The sequence below is a fragment of the Gossypium arboreum genome, chromosome 4 (genome assembly GCF_025698485.1).
Source record: "Gossypium arboreum isolate Shixiya-1 chromosome 4, ASM2569848v2, whole genome shotgun sequence".
In the NCBI taxonomy this organism is placed as follows: Eukaryota; Viridiplantae; Streptophyta; class Magnoliopsida; order Malvales; family Malvaceae; genus Gossypium; species Gossypium arboreum.
The window spans coordinates 38233408-38251153 of record NC_069073.1 but is presented as its reverse complement, the minus strand read 5'-3'; the positions used below and the strand labels follow the sequence as shown (position 1 = coordinate 38251153).

Below are 17746 nucleotides of genomic sequence, written 5' to 3'. Positions count from 1 at the left end.
GAATTTTTTGAATAATTTCATCATTTTTCAGTACAAAAATTCTGCCTCGGAACATCAAACAATCATCGGATTCGATATGAAAGTCTGAATCCCTACCCGATTCACAATGAACTCTTTTGGCTTGTGAATCACTATCACATTTCTGAGCTTCACAAATTTGTTGAAGAAACAACAGTCTAGCTCTCAACTCGGCTAGAATCAAATCATTATCGAACAAAGTCAACCATGTATTCATCGCTTTCAAAGCAAACAAAGACTTTCTACTCAATGCATCTGCGACTATGCTTGCCTTACTTGGGTGGTAATCATTGACTAGTTCATAATCTTTCAATAACTCAAGCCATCTTCGTTGCCGCAAGTTTAAATATTTCTGAGTCATCAAGTATTTTAAACTCTTATGATCAGAAAAGACATGACATTTCTCCCGGTACAAATGATGTCTCCAAATTTTCAGAGCAAACACAATAGCGACTAATTCCAAATCATTAGTCGGATAATTCTTCTTGTGCAGTTTCAACTATCTCGAGGCATAAGCTATTACTTTGCCCACTTACATCAACATACATCCTAATCCATTTAGTGATGCGTCACTATAAATCACAAACTCCTTTCCCGGTTCAGGTTGTACTAAAACCAGCGCCTCAATCAATAATGATTTCAACTTCTCAAACTTTGCTGACATTTTTTGGACCATTCAAACTTAACATCTTTTTGCAACAACTTAGTCATATGATTAGCAATCATCGAAAATCCTTTGACAAATCGTCGGTAATAACTGACAAAGTCCAAAAAGCTTCTAACTTCGGATATGTTCCTTGGCTGTTTCCAATCAACAATTGCTGAGATCTTACTTGGATCAACTCGAATACCATCACCTGACACAATATGTCCCAAAAATCCAACTTCTCGGAGCCAAAACTCACTTTTACTGAATTTAGCAAACAACTGCTTATCTCTCAAAGTCTACAATATAGTTCTTAAGCGCTGAGCATACTCGGACTCGTCCTGAGAATAAATCACGATATCGTTAATAAACACAACCAAAAACTTGTCCAAATACGGTCAGAAAATTCTATTCATCAAGTCCATAAAGACAGCAGGTGCATTTGTTAATCCAAAAGGCATAACAAGGAATTCATAGTGTCCATACGTTGTTCTAAAAGTGGTTTTCGGTACATCCGACTCTTTAACTCTCAATTGGTTGTAGCCAGATCTTAAATCAATCTTCGAGAATATCATTTCTCCTCTCAACTGATCGAACAAATAATCAATCCTCAATATAGGATACTTGTTCTTTATAGTCACCTTGTTAAGTTGACGGTAGTCGATATAAAGTCTCATAAACCCGTATTTCTTCTTTACAAATAACACTGGAGCACCTCATGGAGAATAACTAGGTATCTCAAAACCTTTATCTATTAACTCTTGCAACTGAGCCTTTAATTCTTTCAATTAAGTCGGGGCCATTCTATACAGAGCAATAGATATCGGCGAGGTCCTTGGTACTAAATCAATACCAAAATCAACTTCTCTAACCGGTGGTAGCCCAGGCAACTCTTCCGGGAACACATTCGGATATGCACAAATTATCAGCACTGATTCAATTTTCAATTCAGACACTTTTGTATTCAACACATAAGCAAGATACAGTTCACACCCTTTTCTTACATATCTTTAGGCAGGCATCAAAGAAATCACAACAGGTAACTCACCCAACTCATCTGAATCAATCTGAAGAATTTCACCATTTTCACATTTTAGTTCAATAATCTTTCTTTTATAGTTTACCACAGCATCATACAGTGTCAACCAATCCATACCCAAAATAATATCGAATTCATCAAATAACAACAACATTAAATCAGCCGGAAAATAGTGACCTCGAATCATCAAGGGACAATTCTTGCAAATTCTATCAACTAACACATGTTTGCCTAAAGGGTTTGACAGTCTAACCACAAATTCAGTAAACTTAATAGGCAAGCTTTTACTAGCTACCAATTTCACACAAACATAAGAATGAATCGATCTAGGATCAATCAATGCAACTACATTAGTATTATAGAGAGAAAAAGTACCAGTGATAACATCGGGAGATATCTCGCTTTTTCACGAGCATGGATGGCATAGGCTCTAGCAGGTGCTCGAGCTTCGGATCTCACAGCTGTATCTTTTGTCACACCCTTACTACTAGCTCCATTTTCAGTATTCCTCGGCGGCCTACCCCTATTAGTAGTATTACTCGGCCTCGCCCTCTGAAAATTTTCTTTCTTAGCCATTTCAAGGCAATATCAAATAAAATGCTCCTGAGAACCACACTTGAAGCAAGCCCGGTCATTCATTCTACACTCACCAGAATGACATCTGCCACAATATTGACAATCAGGTCTGTTAGACTTTTCGTTACCCATACTTGCTATTGAAGTAGCTTGAGATTTAAAACTCGAGTGTTGCTTCCCGCGGTCTCTGTGAGAATACCCGGTTGATACATTCGAGCGGGAATACATTTCTTTAGATTTTTTGAATGAGATGGAAACGACTTACTTATCGGTCTCTTCCTTGAATCTTTAGCTTCACAATCGGCTTTCCTCTTTTCTTTATTCAACTCTTCGGCCTTACAAGCTCGTTCGACCAATACTACAAATTCTTTCAATTCTAAGATCCCAACTAACACACGAATATCCTCATTCAATCCATCATCAAATCTCTTGTACATGATAGTGTCAGTGGAAACACACTCTCGAGCATATTTTTTAAGTCTGACAAATTCTCGCTCATATTCGGTTACTAACATTTGACCTTGTTTCAGCTCAAGAAATTTCTTATGTTTCTGATCGATGAACCGCTGACTAATATATTTCTTTCGGAACTCCTCTTGAAAGAATTCCCATGTAACCCTCTTTTTTGGTACCACCGGTACCAGTGCATTCCAGCAGTGATATGCAGAATCCCTCAGAAGTAAGATGGCACACTTTAAACACTCATCCAGTGTGCAGGACAACTCATCAAATACAGTAATGGAGTTTTCGAGCCAAAACTCAGCTCTTTCGGGATCATCATCCACATTAGCTCTAAAATCTTCAGCCCCATGCTTTCGGATCTTATCAACCGAAGGCTTGTTCATTCTTAGAAATTCCATACCTTGTGGAGCTATGGGAACCGGTCGAGGAATAGGTGGACGTAGAGGAGGTTGGACATTTGAATTTGTTCGAATAAATTCCGTATACCACTCATTAATTATGTGAAGAAAGGCTTCCCTAACCCATTCTTCTTGACTAACCGTAGGATGTCTACTATCAAATGGCACTGTCCCTTGAGTGGTAGTCGGCGCATTACTTTCAATTTCATCAACCTCAGCTCGATTCGGATCCAATTACTATATGAAAACACAATTTAAAATTGTTAGGAGCCATTACACTATCACAATTCATTTATGGCATGTATAGCTAGACTCTTACACACGCTATGTTAGTTCGAGAATCAACTAAATCGTAGCTCTGATACCACTAAATGTAACACCCCTTACCCATATTCGACGCTAGAATAGGGTACGAGGTATTACCGAACTTAAGCATAAGAAAACATATAAAATCGAGACGTAAATTTCCATCTAAATTTAAAAATTTTCATTTACATTCATATCGTCCCTAAAACGAGCCTACAAAGCCCAAAACATACATTGGAAGTGGTTTAGGACTAAACCAAGAACTTTGGAAAATTTCTCAACACTTAAAAAATTTTTCATGTTTTAAGAGCCACACACCCGTGTGGCTTGGGACACGCCTGTGTGGGCAGGTAGTGTGGTCACACACGCTCGTGTCCCTAACCCGTGTAACTCTCTGTTTGTCATCTATGAACAAATGAAAGTCACACGGCCAAGGCACACGCCTGTGTGCTTAAGCCGTGTGGTCGATTTAATTTTCATAATTTTTCATAAAATAGGTGCAGACTTCACACGCCTAGGGCACACGCCCGTGCCTGAGGCCATGTCATCCACATGGCTGAGACATACGCCTGTGTCTCTACCCGTGTGCTCAATACTGAGCATTCTGTTTTGCAACAATTAAGGTGCAGGGGACACACAGCCAGAATACATGCCTATAGGGCAAGCCGTGTGTCACACACGGCCTAGACACACGCCCGTGTGTCTACACGTGTGGACAAAAACAAGGCTATCTTCCAAGCCATATTGTCACCCTTCCAAGCACAACCTACACAACAAAACATAGCACCATTCCAAGTATATACATCCAACCAATTCAGACAAAAACAAGACATTCACACATCATTCACATGCTACCGTCTATCACAGACTAATTAACTTAAACCATGCAAATTTCCACATCCATGAAAACATCATTATATGCATATATACTTAAATCAATATTACCCAATTTCAATGGCCATTTACAAAATGAACTATCAACCAACATAAGACAATACATTTGGCAAATCAATTATGACACAAACCAAAATGACCAAGTCCTTATACATGCCATAACTCAAAATGTCAAATTCATTGGTACCCAAAATAATCAATTGATAGTGTGATGGAGCCTTCAACGATCCCCAAATCCGAGCTAGCTTAGAGACACTATAAGACAAGGGAAAAGAAAAAGGGAGTAAACTTTAAAGCTTAGTAAGTTCCCATGCAAATAATAGGCAACTTTAAAGCTTAGTAAGTTCCCATGCAAATAATAGGCATCATAAACACACATACAATTAACATGATGATAATTGGCATAAATATTATTAAGAGCTCACAATCATAATCATCACATATCGAGCTCATTATGTATGAGTTTTGCGTACATACCTGAACCATCTCGAATTGGATTTACACACAATTCATCTTTGACATACTCGTCAAATTTCCCGTTTAACCACTTAGAATACTAAAGGATACTCGGGAATCCCATACACTCGGTACCATACCTATGCCACATCCTAGATATGGTCTTACATGTAATCTTATATCGATGCCAATAGCCCAGCTATGGTCTTACTGAAATCTCATGTTGACTCTATATAACAGATATGGTCTTACACGAAATCTCATATGATGCCATATCCCAGATATGGTCTTACACGTAGTCTTAGTAACCCTAATGTCATGACATTTGTATCCTATCTATTCCTAAAGTTCAACCGGGATTTCACCCTAGTCGTAAATATTTCGAACATGCTCAATGGTCAATCATAATTCATACAATAGTAAAGAATTTAAAACATAATTATAACAATGCATTATTTACATAAGAACTTACCTCGGTACAAAAATAGTAGGAAATGGACCTAATCGTCAAATACTTTATATTTCCCCCGATCTAGGTCTGAACCTCGTTTCTCTTGATCTATAATAGAAAATTTAACTAATTTATTAATCACATTAATCAACTCAGTCCAAAACTTGCATTATGGAAAAATTACATTTTTCCCCTAAACTTTAACATATTTACATTTTAGTCCCTAGGCTCGTAAAATGAAATATATTCAATTTCATCAAGACCCAAGCCTAGTCGAAACTCTTTCATGCTTATAACATCCCACATTTTCCATTTAATCACACTTTTATACACATTTTGAAATCTTTTTACAAATAGGTCCTTTTGACATTTTCATCAAAAATCACCTAGCAAAAGTTGTTTATCTAACATTAAACTTGCATAATCTACCATTAGACATCAAAATACACAAATATTCTTCATGGGTAAAATTTTAGACTTCAATTTTCTTTCAAATTAATGCTTAAAATAGCTAGATTAGGTTACAAGGATCTCAAAAACATAAAAATCATTAAAAATGAGGCTAGAACGGACTTACAGTCGAGCTTGGAAGATGAAAAAACCTAGCTATGGTTCCCCTTTGAAATTTTCGTCCAAGGGTAGAAGATGAGCAAAAATTGGCTTTTAATTTGATTTTTAATTCATTTATTAGCCAAATGACCAAAATGCTCCTAACTTAAAACATTAAATTTCTCTTACCTCATGTCTATTTTTGTCCACTAACATAACAAATGGTCTAATTACCACCTAAGGACCTTCAATTTAAAATTTCATAACAATTAGACAACTTTTGCACTCTTTATAATTTAGTCCTTGTTGCTAAATTGAGTGCTCAAACATCACAATTTCCGAACGAAATTTTCACGAAATCATTCCGTAAAACTATAGACCTTAAAAATGTAATAAAAACAAGTTTCACTGCGTCGAATTCGTGGTCCTGAAACCACTGTTCCGACTAGGCCCAAAATCGGGTTGTTACAAGGAATGGTGAAATGAGGTCTTATTTATAAGTGAAGAGAGGAGTGTAGTTTGCTAAAAATAGAAAGGTTTAGTCTCTTCAAGCTGCTTCAATGAGTGGCCGGCCATGATTAGTTGATTTTGAGTTAAATTTTGCTTGATTTTAAAGTAATTTAAATGCCATAACAACTCAAGATTGAGACTCGGTCAAATGTAAGTCTTCAGGCAAATCTCTAATTTCTTCAACATTGCAAGGACCTTGTGTAATTAAACTAAAATGTGGTTTATGTGGACAACCATGTGTAGCCAAAATTGGGTTGACTTGGTCTTCAATTTGGACGGTTTTTGCGATCCAACAAAGCTATCAGACCTGTCCAAAATAAATCAATAAATTAAAGGACCAAAGAATAAAATAAATAAATAATTAAACCCAAAATTATTAATGAAATATTTTAAAATGAATTATTAAATATAGTTTTATATTTTATTATTTAATTTAATCATGCATGGCCCATTTATGTCTTAAAAATATAACATGTTCAAATAAATATAAAATAAGCCATTTTATGCATGAAAACTATATAATAAAGCATAAAATCACATTTTAATAATTTCTATGTCCTAATTTCATAATTTCATATTTTCACATATTTCATTAATTTATTAAACAATTACTTAGTTTTAACAACGAATTTAAGTAAAAAGGTGATAAATTGTATAGGAAAAATCCTATATATTTTCCAGTTTACACACCCCCAAACTTAAACCATTACTTGTCCCGAGTAATGTTATGCACAGCAAAAGGTCTTGCTAAGGCAAAATTGTTAACTGTGTAAGCAGCATCAATCTTTGTCCCATAATCATGCTTTAATAACTGCATGTTCATAGATCTCCTTTATTAACAAGTAATTCATATGCAAACATTTTTAGAATTTTATACTAAGTTTCAATATATGCCAACATGAATCATAGTTTTTATGTATGTCATAGCCACAGATAACATTCTTCATTCAACATAATTTCATATCAATCAAGCAAACAATCATAAGGCTTATTTATGATCTTCATATGTTGAACTTATCACTTCCTCTCCACTAATGTAGGTGTCATAATCATCAAATCAATAGGTTTTTTATAAGGTTGTAATAGGGCTCGGTTAAAGGTAGAGATTTAAAGAGATGAGAAATTTTGGTTTCAAAATCTTAGCCTTTAACTTTGTCTTGGATTTCTCGAAATATAGCCTTTTTCTTTAAGTGAACCTTTGGAACACCCCCGAACTTATTTTGAACTCATGCGCATACATTTTTCTTTTTAGAGACTGAGCAAACTTTTCTTCGCTCTTTCCCCGTCTCTTATTTTTTAAGCATGAACACATACATCTTTTTGAAATTTTCCTTAAATGTTGATTACCAAGACAACTTTAGTTAAGATGGGTGCACAAAATTAGGATAACTGAAGAAGATGGTAATGTGGCTTATAATGTAGATTCATTGCAATAAACAGGCCTTTAAGCTCAAAATTACAATTTCAAGGGTCTAATATCATAAGTTTAGCTCGAAAAGGCTCAAATGATCCAAAGAAATAGTCCCTATATCATTTTAGATTTTTATGTCTCCTAGGATTTCACCTCAAGAAAGTTACTAAGTCAATTCTAAAGATATAAACCTTCATGCATGTCTAATCTCAAGAGAAACTAAGTTTACATGGCAAACATTACTAAGACTAAGATCATACAAGCATTCCATTCTTCATGAAAACATACGTTCACTTAGATAGAATCATCATTCATACTTGCATACAAACTATCTCATTAACAAAAAAAAAATGTCCCTAAACATTCATTTATTAAAACATACTTATGAAAGAAATGATTGAAACATACTTGAAAAATTTAAAAATTTGATCAATTTATTTGCCTTACCCCCCTTTAAAAAGAAACAATGTCTTTATTGCAAGAATAAAGTAATGAATGAAAACTGAACACCAGGTAGGGTTGTAAAGAAAGAGAGGTGAGTCATTAAGATTGCTTAAATACCAAGTCTTTCCTAATGACCCAATCCTAGATTTGTTCATTCCCATTATCACATCGCTTATTCTTTTTCTTTCTAAAGAAGTTTTAAGTTTATTCATGCTTGTTATGTTTTATTCTGTACAAATTAAATCCTAATTACGAAAGAAATAAATTCCTAAAGACATAAAAATAATTAAATAAATAGCAAGACAATAATCCCCCATTTTATTTTTCTGACTCATTCTCCTTGTCTTCTTTAGCTCTATCTCCGATTGCATAGTCAATATCTTCCATCCATGTCTTAAGGATAACATCTGGGAATTCAGGAACAAAAGTATTAGAGATATTCTTAAAAGTATTTCGAATTGAGTCATGTCTAATTTTTGCATATATCCAGTAAGTTTGTTGTTGATTGTGCATGAACTTGCACATATCCATCATAATTGACAACTCTGATTTCTTTGAAGTACTTGCAGAAGTCAGCATTAGAGTTGTAGATTCATGTTCAACACTTAGCTTGACTGTTTCTTCTTCTGGCTCAACCTTTGGTTCAGGGTTTGCAGCTCCTTCAACTGGTTTAGGACTGTTTAGTTCCTATCGATTCTTCTTGATCTCAGAATCGAATTAGCTTTAGTCCCGCCATTTGTTGACTCCTCGATATCTAGCTCAGTTGGCTCTTCTTACTCGCCTTGATTCAGCTCATGCACCTCACTACTAACCTTTTAAGATCATGATTTGTAGTGGACCCTTGAACATATTGCGCCTTCAAATTTGCTTGTGTTTTAACATGGGCCTTTAAGCAAAGTGAAGTGATTAATGATGGGAAATAAGCACTTCCTGTCTTCTTTTTAGCACAGTTATGAATCTCTTTGACAATTATTTTCCCAACATTAATGGACTTTTCTGTCAAAATTGTATATAACAAGAGCATCCATTCTATCGAGATGGTGGAACTATGTGAGATAATCATAAAACTGTAGTAAACGAAATAAAACCATACCTTTGCTACTGGTTTTAGGTATTCCCTTCAACAAGAATGTCTCCCAAACTTTCTTATAATCCATTGGGATCCCGAACTTGTCACAACATCAAGCACTTGTTGAAGAAAATCCCAATTGATATTGTTCATCATATGGTAGTACTCATCTTCTTCAACATCAGGTAAGTTAAACAAATCATTGATGGACTTAGAAGTAAGAGGTACCTTTTTCTTTAGAACAGTGACCTTAGTAGCATCTTGCATAGTCAAACTAGCATAAAATTATCAAACTAGTTCATTATCAGGAAGTGAACGAGCATCACAAAATCGTTCCCACTTGAGAGCATTGATTTTCTTTCTAATCGATATAGGAACAACCACCAAATCATGACTCTTCAAGTTAAAACCTTTTTTCGGAATCATAGGTTGATGCTTGAAGATTAAATCAAATCTCTCTTTCACTTCTTCATCAATCAAAATCGGGTTTTCAGGAGTAGTCTTTGAAGATCTAGTTTTTTTGTGAGACATGGTATCTTTTTTTGAGAATTTGGCAAAGTTTCTGCACAAGGGGGAAAAGAGAAATCGGCAAGTTGGGTAAGGACTTGCTACGATGAAAATCTTATGACGGCAAGTATGGTGTGGCGACAATGATAGCGTGAGACAGCAACAGTGGTATGCGACGATGACAACAGCTATGTGCAATAGCAACGTTGGTGCTTTGGCAATCTTCTTGTGGCAGTAATAGGTGATTTCGGCAAAAAGGGAAGAGAAACGAGGGTTAAGCAAATTGCTTTGAAGGATATGAAAAATAGTAGAATGATGAAGAGTTTATATGGGGAAGAACTAGGGCAACATGTAGCGAAAATTTAGCTACATTAGGGTTACTTGGGCGGCAAGTAATGGGAGTGGCGACAAAGTATGGATTTTTCCCTCCTTTTTTGCTATCTTGGGCATCAAACTCAGAATGTATTTACAAACTTACTCAAGAAAAAAATTGATTAATACTTGGGCCAAATTTGACCCCCTTTATTAACATAAAAATTTAAAATTTTAAAAAAAAATGAAACTTAAAAATTTTAAATTTTAAGTAGAAAATTCCTTCTTAACAAATTACATTAAATTAATTCCCAGGAAAGGTTGGAAGGGCCACAACGGTCCCGCTTAAGTTCCAATTTCCTAGACAGAATTGATTAAATGTAATAAGTAAAAAAAATAAGTTCTAATTATTTATTTATTTACAAAGTGAGTTCATGAAAAATCAAGGGTCTGTTAATTTGAACGAGGGTTCAACTCGCTTAACTTTACCATCCCAGTAGTATTTGAGACATTGACCATTAACTTTAAACGTACCTTCGTAATTGTCATATAATTCAATAGCTTAATAAGGATAAAGTCGATAGATGGTATAAGGTCCTTTCCATCGGGATTTAAGCTTCCTAGGAAATAACTTCAACATTGAATTAAACAATAAAACCTTCTGACCTTCTTTAAACTCGCGAGGTTGTATATGACTATCATGCCATCTCTTTGATCTTTCTTTACACATTTTGGCATTCTCATAGGAAAACAACCTTAGCTTTTCAACTCATCAAGTTGTAACATCCTTCTCTCACCGGCTTGTTTAAGATCAAAGTTCAACTGCTTCAAAGCCCAGTGAGCTCTATTCTCCAACTATAATGGCAAATGACATGCCTTTCCAAAGACTAACCGATAAGGAGTCATTTCTAACGATGTCTTAAATGCTGTTCGATAGGCCCATAATGCATCGTCGAGCCTTCGAGATCAATTTTGTCTGCTAGGGCATACTACCCTTTCAAGGATACCTTTGATTTCATAGTTCACTCTTTCAACTTGCCTATTAGATTAGGGATCATAGGCAATAGCAATCTTGTGCTTCACATCATATTTGTCAAGCAACCACTTAAGCTATTTGTTCACAATGTGAGAACCTTCATCACTAATAATAGCTCTTGGTGTCCCAAATCGTGTAAACACATGCTTATGTAGGAATCTCATGACTACCTTAAAATCATTTGTAAGGTATGCTTTAGCTTCAACCCACTTGGGTACATAGTCCACAGCAACTAAGATGTATTTGTTCCCATACGAAAAAAGGAAATAGGCCTAAGAAGTCAATGCCCCATACATAGAATAATTCAATCTCCAAAATGTTTGTCAATATCATTTCATTCCTCCTTGATATATTTCCAATCCTTGGCATTTATCACAGTTCTTCACATAAGCATAAGGTTTTTTAAATAGTGTAGGCCAAAAGAAACCTGCTTGCAAAATCTTTGCTGCAGTACATGAACCACCAAAGTGTCGCCCACTTGGAGATGAATGGAAATGATACAAGATCTCAGCAATCTCATTTTCAGCTACACACTTTCGGATTATATCATCTGCACATTTCTTAAACAAAAATGGATCCTCCCAAAAATAATACCAACTATCATGAAGGAAATGTCATTTCTCGAGGAACTATTCCACATGTAAGATGATTGGAAAAATCAGCAAACCAAGGTGTTTCATGAATTTGAATTACCTCAAATAAGTATTTATCTGGGAAATTCTCGTTGATAGACACACATAATTGAGTTACCTCATCTTGCTCTAATCTTGACAAATGATCAGCTATTTGATTTTCAACACCTTTTTTGTCTTAGATCTCAAGGTCAAATTCTTAGAGTAAAAGTATCCAATGAATTAGCCTCAATTTCGCATCTTTCTTCGGAGCAAGTATTTAATGGCTGCATGGTCAGTAAATACTGTAACTTTGGTACCTATAAGATATGAGCGGAATTTTTCAAAAGCAAAAACTATAGGAAAGAGTTCTTTTTCAGTTACTGTATAATTGAGTTAGGCTCCCGTCAAAGTTCTACTGTACAGTAAATAGGGTGAAACACTTTGTTTCTTTTTTGACCCATCACAGCTCCAACGACATAATCACTTGCATCGCACATCAACTCAAAAGGTAAGCTCTAATCAGGTGTAACAATTATTGGGGATAAGATTAAAAGCTTCTAAACATGCTTTTTTGAAATCAAACACTGTATCTTTATCTAACAACAAACACAACGGTTTAGAAATTTTCAAGAAATCTTTGATAAACCTTCGGTTAAAAGCGGTATGGCTTAAGAAACTTCTAACTCCTTTCACATTAATTGGGGCTGGTAATGTTTTAATTATGTCCACCTTTGCTTTATCGACTTCAATTCCTCTCTTTGAGATTTTATGTCCTAAGACAATCCCTTCCTTAACCATAAAATGTCATTTTTCCTAGTTAAGGACAAGATTCGTCTCTTCGCATCTCTTCAATACCTTATCCAAATTACTCAAACAAATATCATAACTGTTACCAAAAACAGAAAAATCATCCATGAAAACCTCAACAAAATTTTCAACCATATTAGTGAATATTGCCATCCTGCATCATTGAAATGGTGCAAGTGCATTGCATAAACCAAAAGGCATTCTCCTAAAAGCAAACGTACCGTATGGACAAGTAAATGTTGTTTTATGTTGGTCTTCCGGAGCTACAACTATTTGGTTATATCCCGAATAACCATTTAAAAAATAATAGAATTCATTACGTAATAGTCGATCTAACATCTGATCCATAAAAGGCAATGGAAAATGGTCCTTCAGAGTGGCTTTATTCAACTTCCTGTAATCAATACAAATTCTCCAACCAATAATAGTTCTCGTTGGAATCAACTCGTTACGCTCATTTTTAACAGTCGTGATTCCACCTTTCTTCGGCACACACTGCACCGAACTTACCCATGAACTATCTAAAATAGGATAGATAATTCCTGTGTCTAACTATTTCACCACTTACTTTCTCACAACTTCTTTCATAATTGGATTGAGCCTCATTTTCCCATCAATTCGAGCTCTTTCTCCTTCTTCTAAAATAATTTTATGCATTCAAAAAGAATGGCTTATACCTCTAATATCAGCTATGGTCGAAGCAATTGTTTTCTTAAATTTCTTTAGAACAACAATTAGTTGCTCCTTTTGATCTTTCGTTAGTTCTGCTGAAATAGTTATAGGCAAAGTGTAACAATCACCTAAATAAACATATTTCAAATGGGAAAGAAGTACCTTTAGTTAGAATTTATGTGGTTCTTCAATTGACAACTTGGGTTACACAAATTTTTTGACTTCTAACCCTAATGGTTCAAACCGTGTGGATTGAATAAAATTTCTCAAATTGGCTTCCATCAAAGCCATGTTTTCTTCACCTTCTTCATCCTTCAAAGGGTCAAGTTCTAAGGCTTTCTCCAATGGATCTTTTTCAAAATTGATTTCCATAGAAACCAAGGTTTCTATCGCTTCTATAATTTAACACTCTTCTGTCGGATTAGGAAATTTCATTGCTTTAAGAATGTTAAAGGTTATCTGATCGTCTTGAACTCACATGGTGAGTTCACCTTTCTGCACATCAATTAATGTTCTTCCCGTTGCTAAGAAAGGTCTCCCAAGGATGATCGACACTTCCTTATCTGCTTCAAAATCTAAGAAAATGAAATCAGGAGGAAAAATAAATTTATCGACCCTTACCAAAACATCCTCGATCTTTCCCTCGAGATATGCTAAAGATCAATCTGCTAGCTGAAGCGTCATAGTTGTAGGTCTTCTTTCATCTATCCCTAGCATTTTGAAAATAAACTTAGGCATCAAGTTAATACTCACTCCTAAATCACACAAAGATTTTCCACAGTAAGATTCACCAATGTTACAGGGTATAGTAAAGTTTCCTGGGTCTTTCAATTTCGGTGGCTGTTTGTTCTACAAGAACGCACTGCACTCCTTTGTCAAGGCAACAGTCTCATACTCACTCAGCCGTTTCTTCTTGGACAGTATATCCTTCATAAACTTCACATAATTTGGAATTTGTTCTAAAGCCTCCACCAACAGAGTATTGATGTGCAACTGCTTCAGAACATCCAAAAACTTCTTGAATTGCACCTCCTGTTTCTGCTTGTGTTGCTACAATATTTGTGGATATGGAGGTGAGGGATCTTTCGGTTGAATCAGATAACTATTCTGAGTACATAAATCTGTATCCAAATAAGATGTTAAAGTATCTGAATTCACTAAGTTATGATTTTCCTTGTCAGTCTTTGCAGATTCTGACTCTTTTGTTGTAGGAATTTCAACATCTGGTTGATTGTTCTCAACGGACTTATCTTCAACATCAATCAATCGGGGTTCCAAAATTTTACCACTTCGCAATGCCACTACCTTGATATGTTCTTTACCCAAATTTTTGGATTCTCAGTATTGCTTGGCAAGGTTCCTTGCGGTCTGTTGCGAAGCTCCGTAGCTAACTAACCCATTTAGTTTTCCAAATTTTTCAATGTTGCTGCTTGGCTTTGGATCAAAGCGTCATTCTTTGCCATATACACTTTCAACAAGTTCTCCAGACTATTTGATGCCTCAGCTTGAGGTGGTTTTGGAGCTTTCTGATTAAACCCTTGAAATTGGTTGGGTCTATGCTACAATAAGTTATTGTTCGGTCCATTTCCTTAGTTGCCCCAAGAAAAAATAGGATGATTACGCTATGAAGGATTGTAGAAGTTGGACTAGGGTCCTTATCCACTCCTATTTTGATGTTGGTTCCCCACATAGTACATTGACTCGGGATTTGATGGACAATTCTCAAAAGCATGACCTTCCCTACAATACACACAGGTTAGTACTTCAAATGGACTTGGTGGCTGAGCTGCAAAATTATTAGCACTATTAGCGGTAAATTGTTTTAACATAGAGGAATTGAGCTGATAATGATGTGAGGGCGTCAACTTCATGAACTTCGGCTACACATCTTCCTGAAGCTGTTTGATTTGTTGGCCATTGATAGTTATTACTCGTGATACTCTTGATGATCTCATAAGCCTTATTATAAGACTTAGACAAAATTGCACCATTCGCAGAAGCATCTACCATCAATCTTGTATGTGCATTGAGACCATCATAAAATGTCTCCAACTAGATACAATAAGGAATCCCATGATGAGGACACTTACGAAGTAACTCCTTGAATCACTCCTAAGCCTCATACAAAGACTCGTCATCCAATTGTTGGAAAGTTGTGATTTCGTTCCTCAATTTAGCATTTTTGGTAGGCGGGAAATACTTAACTAAAAATCTCTTTGCCAATTCTTGCCATGTAGATATGGAACTTGGTGGCAATGAATTGAGCTATGCTCTTACTTGATCTTGCAACAAGTACGGAAACAACTTCAACCTCAATGCGTCTTCAGTCACACCGGCTATCTTAAATGAATCACTCACCTCCATAAACAATCAAAAGTGGAGATGTGTATCTTTTGTGGGCATACCACTGAATTGACGCACCGTTTGGAGCATTTAAAACATCACTGGTTTCAATTCAAATTGGGTTGCCTCAATATCTGGCCTTCTAATTCTTGGATTTAACTCACTTAAAAGTGCACAACATATTGTGTGATGTATTGATCCCTATCATCGGCAATGAGGATGGGATTTCGTACACAATCAGTTTCATTACCTTTATCTTGATTCTGATTTCCAAGCTCCATCTCGACTTGTCTTTGAGCTATTCATTCACTTCTTATTTTTCTAAAAGTTTGCTCAATGTCAGGGTCTACAAGGAGTAAATCGATAATCCGATCTATGCTTATAAACACCTGAAAAGAAAATCACAAAATTAAAATGAATAAGTTAGTAATGTTAGAAATAAACCAAATTGGAAGTAAATAATTTCACAAAAAAAATGACTATGGCAACAGTTAACAATCCCCGGCAATGGCGTAAAAAACTTGTAATGTGTAGGTTTGTGTAACTGTACATAGTCGTTATCAAGTAATAATTAAGTATCAAGTTATCATCTCCACATGGATTGTATTTGTGTTAAATCACTTAATTGTAAAATTATATTAACAACTTGGTAAATAAAAACACAATATGATTGAGAAGTGATGATTAAAATTAAATATATTAAATTAAATGAAATGATCCCCAATGTAAATTGTCCTAAATATGCAAACTATATGAATGAATTAGATTTTAGCAAAATTAAACACAATTTGAAACAATTATAACATAAATAAACTAGGATAATTACTTTAATTAAACTCAATTTATTATCAACATGCTTAATAACATTCAGAAAAACATTCCATTGCAATTTGATCTTTCATGAGTTTGGAAACCATATTAGGTCCCTTTGGAATCCTTTACTTAGTAAATATGCAGTTTACTGATCCTTATTTACTAAGGATTTCTTAGCATTCGTACGAGGTAACAAGGACGTGTTAGGTTTGAAACAGTTTAATCACACAAATCTAACAACTATGCAGGTAATAGAGCTTGGCTAGAGTTGTTATGCAACCTGCAATTTAATAGGGTTAGGATCTAAATTGAGCATGCACATTTCAATTATGTGTCCACTAGCTGACGTCTGGTTAGGATCACTCAGCTAATTCAGGTGCATTTCAAGCACGTATGAAAGTAATACAGACTTGATTTTAATTGAAAACATGATCAATTGAGGCACAAACATTATAAGCATGAATCAAATAAATATTATTTAATCAAAGTAATCATCCTAACTTAAATAAAATTAAGCTAACATTGTTGTAATAAGAAAAAAGAACACATAGCAAACATTTTCAGATTAAATCAAAGAAAAGAAAGATTAAACCTAAGTCAAAGTGGTTGTCACCCAAGTCTCTGACCTACGAAGGCTCCTTCGCTTTGCTCCTTTGCTGATGGCTTTCCAAGGTGGCCGACCAAGGGCTTTTTAAGAGGCTTAATTGCTAAAATCTCTATGAAGAGATGATGCTAGGCTTGGGGAATGGAAAATGCTAGAGAGAATTGAGAGAAAAGATAGAATGATGAGGGATGAGGGATGATTAGGAATGGTGAAATGAAGTCTTATTTATAGGTGAAGAGAGGAGAGTAGTTTGCTAAAAATAGAGAGGTTTAGTCTCTTCAAGCTTCTTCAATGAGTGGCCGGCCATGATTAGTGGATTTTGAGTTGAATTTTGCTTGATTTTTAAGTAAGTTCAATTTCATAACAACTCAGGACTGAGACTCGGTCAAACGTAATTCTTAATGCAAATCTCTAATTTCTACAATATTATAAGGACCTTGTGTAATTAAACCAAAAGTGGTTTATGTGGACAGCCATGTGTAGCCGAAATTGGGTTGACTTGGTCTTCAATTTGGATGGTTTTTATGATCCAACAAAGCTACCAGACCTATCCAAAATAAATCAATAAATTAAAGGACCAAAGAATAAAATAAATAATTAATTAAAACCCAAATTATTAATGAAATATTTTAAAATGAATTATTAAATATAATTTTATATTTTATTATTTAATTTAATCATGCATGACCCATTTTATGTCTTAAAAATATAATATGTTCCAATAAATATAAAATAAGCCATTTTATGCATGAAAACTATATAATAAAGCATAAAGTCACATTTTAATAATTTCTATATCCTAATTTCAC

The 17746-nt window shown here is 35.0% G+C and overlaps 1 non-coding gene across 1 annotated transcript; it reads left to right on the top strand.

The window, feature by feature from the left end:
• Positions 1 to 15245: 15245 nt before the first annotated feature.
• LOC128292182 (small nucleolar RNA R71) lies at positions 15246 to 15352 on the top strand. Its single transcript, XR_008282167.1, has one exon. It is a non-coding gene; the product is annotated as a small nucleolar RNA R71 (small nucleolar RNA).
• Positions 15353 to 17746: the final 2394 nt, after the last annotated feature.